Source organism: Pangasianodon hypophthalmus, chromosome 19 (genome assembly GCF_027358585.1).
Source record: "Pangasianodon hypophthalmus isolate fPanHyp1 chromosome 19, fPanHyp1.pri, whole genome shotgun sequence".
Classification (NCBI taxonomy): Eukaryota; Metazoa; Chordata; class Actinopteri; order Siluriformes; family Pangasiidae; genus Pangasianodon; species Pangasianodon hypophthalmus.
This window is the reverse complement of record NC_069728.1, coordinates 7207458-7219093: the sequence shown is the minus strand read 5'-3', so window position 1 is coordinate 7219093 and position 11636 is coordinate 7207458. Positions and strand designations below refer to the sequence as shown.

Genomic DNA, 11636 nt, shown 5'->3' with positions numbered 1-11636 from the left:
CACTGTGGATATGCCCACTCAGCCACACAGGAAGCCCTTGCAGTTTCAGTTTCCTTTAATTTTCCTTCCATATTTATCCTAGACCAGTTCTCACCAGCCCTGGAAATCTCAGCCCTGGAAATCAGTCTTCCTGTTGAGTTCAGATACCTCAGAAGACCTGTACTAACTAACAAGCACAAGCTTTCCATGCTTTATAATATGTCACGATATTGTGCAGGATGTTTTCTGGAGTCTAATGATAGACAGAGTAGCTTAAAGTAGATTACATATTAAAAAAAATCCTATTTAAGAAAGACAACATAACGGAACAACTGAAATCTGAGTAATCCTACTGCCAGTGGATCATGATAACCGGTGATACAGGCATATGTGGTATGCCACTGATTTTGTGTGGTGCGGTATTTTTAATGGATGTATTGGCTACGCTATATAGCCTAATGAACGTGGCAGTATGAGTATGACCCTTTCACTGTTTGACTCTATAGTATACAGTTGTGAAATAGTAATGACTCATAATTGCACTATGCGGTATCACCCAGAAGAGGATGGGTTCCCTTTTGTGTCTGGTTCCTCATGAGGATTTTTACTCGTGTCTTTTTAGGGAGTTTTTCCTTTACCAATGTCACCTCTGGCTTGCTCATTAGGTATCTAAAACTATATACGGACTTCTGTAAAGTTGCTTTGTGACAATGTCCCCTGTTAAATCCACTATATAAATAAACTAAACTAAAAAAATCACTCTTCCATACACTACGTTTTTGTGAGACACCGTTACTGGATCAGACACTGATGTGGAGGTGCTAGAAGTGGTTTGGTGACCACTGTCCTAATTTAAGTTATTTTATATCCATTTAAAAACAAAAGTAAACAAACAATAACAACTCTGGTTATTTTCCATTAAGTCGATCTACAAGTCAGGGTTGTCCTCTGTCACCCATGCTATTTGCTTTAGCTAGAGAATATAGTGGGATATTAAGAGGGGGAAAGGAACACAAAGTATCGCTATATGCGGATGACCTTCTAGTTTACATTTCTAACCCCTTACAATCAGTGCCAACCATTCTGTCAATTTTAGAACAATTTGGAAAAATCTCAGGATATAAGATTAATTTTTCTAAAAGTGTTATATTCCCGATCAACCCTAAAACCCAATTAGAAGCACTGTCATCTCTTCCTTTTAAAGTAGTAAACTCATTTAAATATGTAGGGATCACCATAACTAAATGTTTTTCTACACTTTTTAAAGAAAATTTTCTGAAGCTGTACGAAAACACTCAACACACTTTCAAGAAGTGGTCCAGTCTCCCTCTCTCTTTAGCAGATCGCATTAACACGGTGAAAATGAGTATTTTGCCCAAATACCTATTTCTTTTTCAGTGTATCCCAGTCTACATTAATAAGTCATTTTTCGAAAATTTGGATAGAATGACTACCCAATATATTTGGAACAAAAAAAAAAACCCTAGAATCAAGAAAGTATATTTACAGAGGATTAAACCAAAAGGAGGGATGGATCTACCTCATTTTCAGCTGTTTTACTGGGCATGTAATATAAGAGCACTCTCATTTGGAATACAGGAGGGGTGGATTGAATGGTGGGATATGGAAAGTAAATAATGCTCACCTTCCTCTTGGCCAGCTTTAATCTATTCAGCTTTGTCTACATTTTTTTAAATTCTTACAGGCTTGCAGTTTTGCTCAAAATAATTTTTCGTAGTTTCCTAGTGAGCCGCCAACTTCTCAAATGGAGACATTGTTTTTACAGAACCCATTTACCAAAGGAGGAATTTCAATTGTACATAACAAATTATCACAGCTAGATTGTGATGTTTCACTAGAGCATCTAAAGACGGCATGGGAAGATGACTTTGGAATAGATATCGAAGACTGGCAATGGGATGAAGCACAGGAACAAGTTCATTCTTCTTCCTTGTGTATTAGACATGATCTAATGCAATTGAAGATCCTACATCGACTTCACCTGTCTAAACTAAAGCTCTCTAAGATGTTCTCCTCTTTAGACCCACTATGTGATAGGTGCGGTCAAACTCCAGCATCACTAGGACATATGTTTTGGAGTTGTCCTAAGATTGGTAATTATTGGATTTCAGTTTTTCAGTTATTGTCAGAAGTGTTGGGAAAGCAATTGGACCCAGACCCAACTTTAGCTGTTTTTGATGTCAGTAGTGATAATATGGCGCTATCTAAAAACCAGCATATAATGCTTGGATTCATTACACTCTTAGCACGTACATTGATTTTGCTGGAAACAGAAAGATCCACCCCACTGCTCAGCATTGATTAAAAATGTTATGTCCTACCTACAACTTGAAAAGATCAGACTTTCCCTAAAAAAGAAAGCTAAAAATTTTTATGCAGCATGGAAGCCTTTTATTAATTATTTTAATAAGAAAGCAATAGTTGAACCCTAATGCAAGCAACCCCCCCCTTTTTTTCTTTTTTTTTTCTTCTCCTCTTCTTTTTCCATATATCATTACGATGTTAAAATTCATTGTTAAATTAGGATTTGTATAAAAGTGTAAAAATTTGTATTGGAATATTTTTTTTTGTGCCTATGTAAAAAACTTAACAAAGAGAATGTTAAAAAAAAACAAACAAACAAACAAATATCATTTTGCTGCCTTACAAAACCAGACTGGAGGCAAATGCTATTACATCATTTTTATTTTGTTTGGGTCAAAAATACATTTACATTTTTAATAAAAGTCAAACTATACTGATAAAGTTTAAAATTACTAATACATACAGTACATCTAAAGGTGAAACTCTCCTTTATTAATTGTTTATTAATCATTTTATTAACAAACCCCTCTGAAAGTATTGGAACAGCAATACACTGAAGACATTTGGGTTTTAAATCAAAAGCTGAATATGAGGCAACAGATCAGAATTTCAGAATTACACATCTAGATGTGAATATCAGGAAATGAAAGCTGAAATTCTGATATATCGTCTCATATTCATCTTTTGATCTCGAACTCACGTCCTCAGTGTATAGCAAAGACAAAAGAATTGGCCTTGCCGTTCCAATACTTTCAGAGGGGACTGAAAATCTCTTTGTTTTGCTGTTCTAATACTTTCAGAAAGGACTGTATATAGAATAAGACAAGCAGTCAATGGTACCTCTAAACTAGTTAGCCATATTGGAAAACAAAGGATGAGCCAGGTGCCTTAAAGAATCTGTAAACATCCAAACACGTTGTCTTCTTTTCATTCCAAACCATTCAGCAAATCTTTACGTTTTTGGGCATGTTAGTATTTCAAAGTTATAGCCGGGCAAGTAGATTGTAAATGAACAAACAGTGACTGCAGGATCCCGGAAGGCAGACCCTTGTGCACATGGGCATGGATGGGATGTGCAATCAAGGAGTAAACAGGTCATTCCAATGTTTTCATAATTTACTTTGTAATCAGTCCAGATTCTAAAGGCACTGTTTATGAAGCCACATCCTTTCAATGACTATCCTATTTCAAGTACACTCAATCATACGTCTCAGTAGGTCAGCGTACATAGGCTTGCAAGCCCACAGTGCCAATTGGTAAGGTTTTTTTCCATCAAGAGCTACCAATAGCACAGAGAAGTGACGGAAAGTATGACTCCTGATTGTTTTTTAAGCTAGTAAGTATGACAATTTCAAAGGGAAACATCTTATAGAGCTAATTTTTGTGCATTATATGGACAAAAATATGTGGACACCTGACCGATGACACCCATATGCGCTTGTTGAACATCCTATTCCAGATTTAGTTCCCCTTTCCTTTATAATATCCTCCACTCTTCTGGGAAGGCTTTCCAATAGATTTTGGAACATGGCCTTGGCGATTTCTGCCCATTGAGATCAGGGCTCTGTGCAGGCCACTTGTGTTTTTCCACTCCAAACTTGGCATACCATGTCTTTATAAGCCTTGCTTTGTGCACAAAATCTTTGTCATGCTGGAACATGTTTGGGCTCTTAGTTCCAGTGAAGGGAAATCTTAATGTTACGGCATAAAAAGGCATTTTAGACAATTCTGCATACTTTGTGGCAAGGCCTCATTTTGAAGAAGGCTTACATATGGGTGTGAATGTCAGGTGTCTACATACTTTTGACTATATAGTGAACTTGCAGCATCAAGATATTATTTTACTACCACAGGTTTAGAAATGTTTGACACTTTAGTATGTATCCCTATGGAACAGTGTATCTTTGTAAAGATTTGAGGGTGACAGTGCGAGTTACAGTGGGGTAATAATGAACTTTTGGAATAACAGTCAGCATATTAACTGTTTCCTTTTGCTGATTATACATTGATTAAAATAAGTTCTGCCTGTCTACACTAGCCATACTGTTTATGCACCGGTTATTCAGGGTGTGTGTGTGGCACATTTTTCTGAATGTTGAATTTGTTTTTAAGTAGATTTTTTTTAAATGAATAGTTATATAACAGTTTTAACTAAACACATGAGCCACTGTATATTTAAATATCAGTGACATGCATACCATAGATAAATTTTTTTTAAAAATGTGAATAACAAGTCTGATTTATTTTTGTAACTTTACGTGAACCCTGGTGTAACCCTTAATTTTGGTCTATCAGTTGAGCCCTCTTATAAACAACATATATAAAAAACACATTATTTAAGAAACATATCCAAAATGAAAACATGGTAAACCTACATGATGCTGTGAAACTACTGCATGCTTTCATAACGTCCAGATTTCACTTGTTGAAACATGTTTTTGGCTGGCTGCCTTGCTTGCATTTTGATGCTGGTTTAGATAGATATGTATATGACGCCCTTTTCCAGGAAAAGAAAGTTATCGCTTAACAACTCTGTAGGAATAACTAGGATGTGTTTTGGTTTACAGAACCGCAATAGTACAGATTCATTACTGGCTGAAGTAGTCAATGTCCCTCCGTTTGAGTGCAGCATGAGTGCAGGTAGTTTACTGGACAAGCTTAGTCTTTTTAAACACATAAGTTCTTGCCTGTTTTTAGATCTTACTCGACAGCCTTATTGTGGTCTCTTTATATCCAGCCTCGTGGACAGGTAATTCACAAACATAATGTTGGCCATCAAGTATAAATACACAATATTATTTTTCAGCTCCACCACACTTAGCAGCACAGCTACTTAACATGAAAGAAGAAAATGACATACAAGCCTGAGGCAAAAAGAAACTTACTTCTCCTAAATTCTGATAAAACACAAATACTGACGTTAGATGCTAAGGTTGTCTTCAGTTAGATTGCTGATTTTGCCATAGTGTCATATAATGAAGGTGCAGAAGGATGCAATTGCAGGTTAAGCAGACATATAATATAATATATAATATTTAATCCAAAAAACACAGTAAACTAATTCAAATCATATGGCAGAGTCAAAGTCAAAAACAGGCAAAAAGGTCAGACGATCAGCAAACAGGGTAAACTAAACAGGACAAAAGCAAAAAAATGTGAGACAGATGAGGTCAAAATCAGAGAGGCAAACCAGGACAAAGCAAAGACAAAGACAAAGCGTATGTTTGAGTGTATGTTTCACAAAACATGAATGGAGAGTCGTGTGTGTGTGTGTGTGTGTGTGTGGTGGGGGGGCGGGGATGGGAGTCTGATTGAATGCAGGTGTGTTTAATCAGAAGCTTGGTGACTGAGTGCGGGTAAGAGTGTGCTTTCTGGGGAGTGGAGTTTGAGGCAGCTGTATTAGTAGGCCGCGGAGGTTGTTGGGACATGGAGTCCACGGAGCGCTGTGATGTGACAAATAGACGTTGATGAGTAGTCTGTCACACCAAAAGCTAAGGATCTTAGATGCTGGTTTATCTTTGGTTCCCATGTAAGTAGCATCTTTAAAACTGTGTTTTTCTTCCAAGAAAGTCATATGAAACATGATGCCTAGAAACTAGTCCATGTCCAGCAGCGACTGATAGGCATAATAAGAAGCCCAGAAATCAGCGTGAGTTACTTCAAGGCAAATTACTGACCTGGTTGGTGACATGGCTCAGCTGAGCTGAAATCTATGATTGAGGCTCATTTCTTTCAACAGAGCTCTCGTTATAGCTGAATAACTAGTCAGCCTCCTACAGGAGTAGCATAAAGCTGCCTAATCTCAGCAAGACTGAGCTGCTGTATATCCCTGGAGATGTCAAGACCCATGGACAACATTCAGATTTCACCATTTGTCACTTCATGCAACCTTGGGGTAGTTCTGGACAAACAACTATCCTTCTTGCTTCACATCACTAATCTGAGTGAGTCATGCAGATTTCTCCTCTACAACAACATGATCTAGCCTTTCCTGTACACAAAGCCCACTCCGATTCTTTTTCAGTCTTGTTTTCAACCTCCCCAATTTCTCCCACCCCACCCCACTGTTCCTATAGCTGCCCGTATCAGATTTAAAACTCCCATGCTTGCCTACAAAGCCACAAATAGACCAGCGCCCACCTACTGCCCACACCATCCTCTGCAGCATGCTCCCTTTATTGGCTGTCTTCAAACCAAGAGCTAGCACTTAACACTTGTAGTTAAAAAAATCCCTTGTCCTGTGCAACCTCCTCCAACAGATACATAGACATTTTCCTCTTGTCATCTCCAGGTTACTGCCCACTGCATATAGTGTTACAAATGTAAGTGTTACATTCTGCAAACTGCAGTTTAGTAAAAACTTATTTAGAGTACATTTACAGCATTTAGCAGACAGCTTTATCTAAAACAACTTAGAGAAGTGCTTTGAGTTCACTATCAAAAACACATCCTCATGCTAGTTCACTAGGTCAGCTTGTTGGGGGATGGTAATACTGCAAGAAAAAGTCTGGGGGATAGATTAAATAAGCGCCAATTCAGAAACACTAGAAACACTCCATTACCTCTCAGACCCAGTTCATGAGAGAGAGAGCACATGGTTCAGTTAATTTCTCATCATATGTTTTTGTTTGCCTTTTTTGTTTCACTTCTGCCACAAACTCTACATCTTTTTTGCTTACATCCTGTGTTCTCCAGTTCTATCCTGTCCGTGCACCTTTGTCTCACAACTATAATTCAATAATCTGCAATTCATCAACACTAGTTTTTTCTAAAACTACAGTTTACACACTGTTCTGTTCTACATTTATCACACTACTTATTTGGAATTCAGTCATGTGTACAGACTTCTAGTGTTGTCTTAAGTGCTCTTAAACATGTAGTCATTAGGAAAGATTTTGAAACATATTACACTAATGGTGGGTGGAAAACATAGCTCCATCACTTTGACTCTGTCAAAGTGAGAAAGGAAACTGTCCGTTAAATTGGTGAACCACACCAACTTGCTGAGGAACCAAATCTCTGCAAACTTGTTTTTGTTCCTGAGGACAAATGGTGGTGCAATGTATGTTTGTAACCTAATTATTGATTACTTTGCTGAGCAAGGATCAAGTTCTTTCTACTTTTTCCCAGCAGTGCTAAAAATTAGAATACTGCAATAAGTTATAATATATATTTTTGTGTATTGTGAAGAATATAAGAACAAGTTTAACACCACACTCTGTTTCACACCATGCTCTGTGTGTTGATTATTTTCAGTATCTCTCTAGGTACTTAAACTGGATCATGTATAAATATCTGAAAGAATAAAGTGTGCATGCATTTAGCTCTGTTTATCATTTACTTCAACAGGAAGTTGCTGTTTGTAAATTGCTGCAGAATCATTGAACCCCTTTGGGAACTGAGCATCAGTCTGTAATGGAAAGAAAATGGGGTTAACCTAATCATTGCCATGAGGAAAATGTGGACATTATCATCAGTAGACATGAATCATAATAGAAGGTCTTGTTCATGTGATCTTTCACCAGATGCACAAGATGCCAACTGACTTAAGCACTCCACAAGACCACAATCACTTTCAATATAATGTTTATAGATTTCACATGTGCAGTTCATGGCTTCTGTGTGGGATGGTATAGGCAGAAGGGAATGTGTGTGTGTATCATGTAATCTTTTTTGTTGTTATTCTTTCCATTAGTATCAGAAATGTCACACCCTAGATGCCTTGTATCCACAGGATGCACACCAAGACCTAGATAAGAGAGAGAGTTTCCAGAACTAATCAGCTTTAGCTTTATTTACCAAGCATTGAATTATTAATTAGGATTGGCTGCAGTTGCATGGCTTGGTGCTTGAACACTTCAATTTATTTTGGGCCTATCAGTGTCTTGCAATATGGACTGCACCAAATATGGACTGCAAGAGAAGATGGACATTCATCAAAGCATTCTTCTATTCCACAAAGCACTGGGAAGTTCTACAGCAACAGAAAGGAAAACCCAATGCATTTTCAGTAATTGACTCCAGAGATGCTTTCAGTATCAGGGCTGTGACAGAAGTGTTACACGAGAAAAGGCACAGCGCAACTGCTCCGAATGTGCTTGGAGACTAGTCTGTAGAACCAAGCTTCACTACTAACGTGTAGAATATTACAGCTTTTCAAAAACAATGTAACCTTAGTTTGAGTTGCATTGGAATCGATCCGATACATGCAAGAAGAGGATGACACAGCCTTTTATAACAGCGGCTTACGTCACTCATAACTTGATCCATGCCTTTACCCAAGCAGAAGAGATCCAAAGGATGCCTCAAATTTCATTATACATCTCATTACCACCTCTGGCTGCCAGACTTACAGACTCTGAATGTTGTTGCTTCAATTTAGGGTCCAGCATCTGTGTAATGCAGCCAAGTACAATAACACTGAAGCAATGCATTACAGCTTTGAAATACTGTAAACAATTTACAGTGTGAATATTGTTCACAGAAAGAGGTAGGATACAGCAACATTAATATTTTTATCTAGACCATTTTATGGGTTTGAAATGGATATCTGCCTTGGAAAACTATGAGCTTGAAAACTGTAAGATTGTAGAGGTCAGAAGCTATAGTTTGAACAATGATACAAATATGTTACTGTATTTATCTAGACTTTTGCCAAAAACAGTGCCCTTAGAATGATTAAAAGGTATCTTCAGGATATGGCCAGGGCAAAAGAAGTGGCCAGTCAGCCCATTCTGTATGCATAAAGCAGTCTGTGCTAAATACTGCTCTGCTTCCCGGAAAGCACATGGTTTCTCCCTCACTGACAACCTACATTTCAAGCCATTCCCTGTTGAGGCAGCCTGCTCCCTCTCTCTCCACTAGAGTGGAAAATTTTATTAGTCAGCTGGGAAGTCCCTCAGACTTTGATATTGTACAATGATATTGTAAACTGTTCATGCATTCATGTTCTGTAAAACATTAAATAGTCCATTAAGGAACGTACTGTAATAAAGGGGTTGGATCTTATGCACGACACTGAACATTCTGAGACTCCTAGTGGGGAAAACACAAAAGCCTCATTCTATTACTATGCTGAAATGAATTTTTCATATACAAACAATAATTAGTCAATACTGAATTTAAAAAACATGTTTAAAGTAACGCATACGAGGGTTGTAATGCAAAAAAGGTTTTTGATTCATTTGTCTCTTCAAAAAAAAAAAAAAAAAAACAGAAAATATCTAGCATTATCATGCTGGTAGTGTTATATATGCCAGTTATATGGCAGTATAGAATATGCTGGTCTTTGTAAGTGGATATCCAATTCTTTTGAAGGCCTTGCCTTACCACTTTGTTTGCTGTTCTCTTTTTTCTCAAATAATTAAGTAACTAAGTTTTCTTTTTTCTAGTTTCATCCAAGGAAAGCTTTATTTAGTCATGGACAATTTTCAACCACTAGTTGAAATTGTATACTATATAAGTATACTCTAAGTATGTTGGCACATGAATATGAACAAAACATGACGTTTTTCTGTGTCCAGAAATAAGTGGGATCAAATATGTCAGTCATAATCATATGATTGATAACTAAGTATAAGTACAAGCTGTTTTTCTTCTATATATATATATACATGTAAATGCATTCCATAGGTAGGTTGACCTCCAGTAATCTGGAACAAAGTTTTACAATTTTGACATCCATCCAACATGTTAAGCACTTCTGAAAAACGTTTAATGATATATAATCATATCTCAGAGAAAAAAGTATACAGTATATAGATCACACTTCCAGTTAGCTTTCTTGGTGCAAAAAAAAAAAAAAATCCTGTCTGCATTTGGGACAACTAACTAGGTATTATCTCTGGCAAAGCCAAATATTAATATTTTCTTCTTAAGAAACTTCTTAAGAAAATGCAAATACCATATTGTGTGTTTATCTGTGTATATCTGTATATTGTAATCTTATGTATGTATGTATGTTATGTTATGGTTTAATTCTTGATGTTTTATATCAGGGATGCCAAACTGGAGTCCAAAGGCTATGCAAAAATTACCATACTACCTCACTTGTTTAAACATTTCTGCTAATTACAAAAGGGTTGAATCACATTTATTAGGAAAAGGAAATAAAAATCTGTGTGGGACTGTCGCCCTCCAGAGGCTGAGATTGACGCTCCTGCTTTGTAGGCAATAAGCCAGGGAACTCTTGGTTAGGGGTTAGGAGTGATGAACCTGATGAACAGGAAGAAATAGACCTTGCTATTATAGGGTTCAGTGTAATATTAATAGATTGATCCATAACGTTTCGATCAAAAAGGTCAAAGCCTATAACAACATACATTTCTCTGCTAAATTTCATTCAAATTTTGATGTAATATTTGTGATTTGTTAAGACTGCGACTGCAGGCTACTAACATTAAAGTTCACAGTGTGTGACTGTGTCAACCACAAATGGCCCCAGATATTGGAATGTTTGGTTGATTTATTGATTGACGGGCAGTTGTGGTTACACAGTTCTGATAATAGGGGGTGCTGTGGCACCCTCAGTTTAGTATGGAGCATAAAAATACACAAATACAGTATAGGAACATTGTTTTATTTCTGACATATTTACAGCCTATAGAGTAAAGTTGGAAAAACCTTGTCATTCACTATACCTTGCTATCGCTCTGAGGAAACATTACTCATATCCCACCTGTCCTGGGTTCTTCGTATGAAGATTCATGCAAAATAAAGATTTATATATATATATTTTACTCTAGAGATATGTCTTTTCCTGACAGTCAGGTACAGTACTGCGATTAATTGAACTACTGAACTGTAGTGTAATAGGCATTGTTCTCGCACTAGTCTCGGATTGGTGAGCCTGTTTGTGTCAGATAGATGAGCACTGGTGCGTTTTGACAGCATGTGATTGGTCGTTGACTCATGTATGAGTTTTTCCCATTTTATGAGCTCAGCTCAGCAGTGGCGGTTCTAGAGTACACTAACTGGGGGGCCAGGCAGGGGCCACTTGTGCTTTTAGGGGCCACACTAACATTTATTTTCAGGATTATTTTTCAGTCACTTTTCAATATGTCATATATCACTCTGTTTTACAAGCAAATAAGCTAATAAAATAAGTTCAACTCAAATGATTCATGTTTCATGTTCATTTATTTGACAACAAATTTTGTAGTCAAAAACAATTATAACAATTAAGCCTCTGTGCACATTTAGGCACTTTTCTGCATATTATTAACAAATTACATTTCTTTAATGTGTACACCTGTTCTCTTGTAACTTACCTGCTGACTCTCTGTATACTAGTCATGACTGCTTTACATGTAGATTTAACATACGCAACACCA

The 11636-nt window shown here is 37.0% G+C and overlaps 1 long non-coding RNA gene across 1 annotated transcript; it reads left to right on the top strand.

The window, feature by feature from the left end:
* The first annotated feature begins 5572 nt into the window (after nucleotides 1-5572).
* Nucleotides 5573-11423, top strand: LOC128321773 (uncharacterized). The gene is made up of 2 exons (XR_008305293.1): nucleotides 5573-5833; nucleotides 7654-11423. It is a non-coding gene; the product is annotated as an uncharacterized LOC128321773 (long non-coding RNA).
* The last annotated feature ends 213 nt before the right edge of the window (nucleotides 11424-11636 follow it).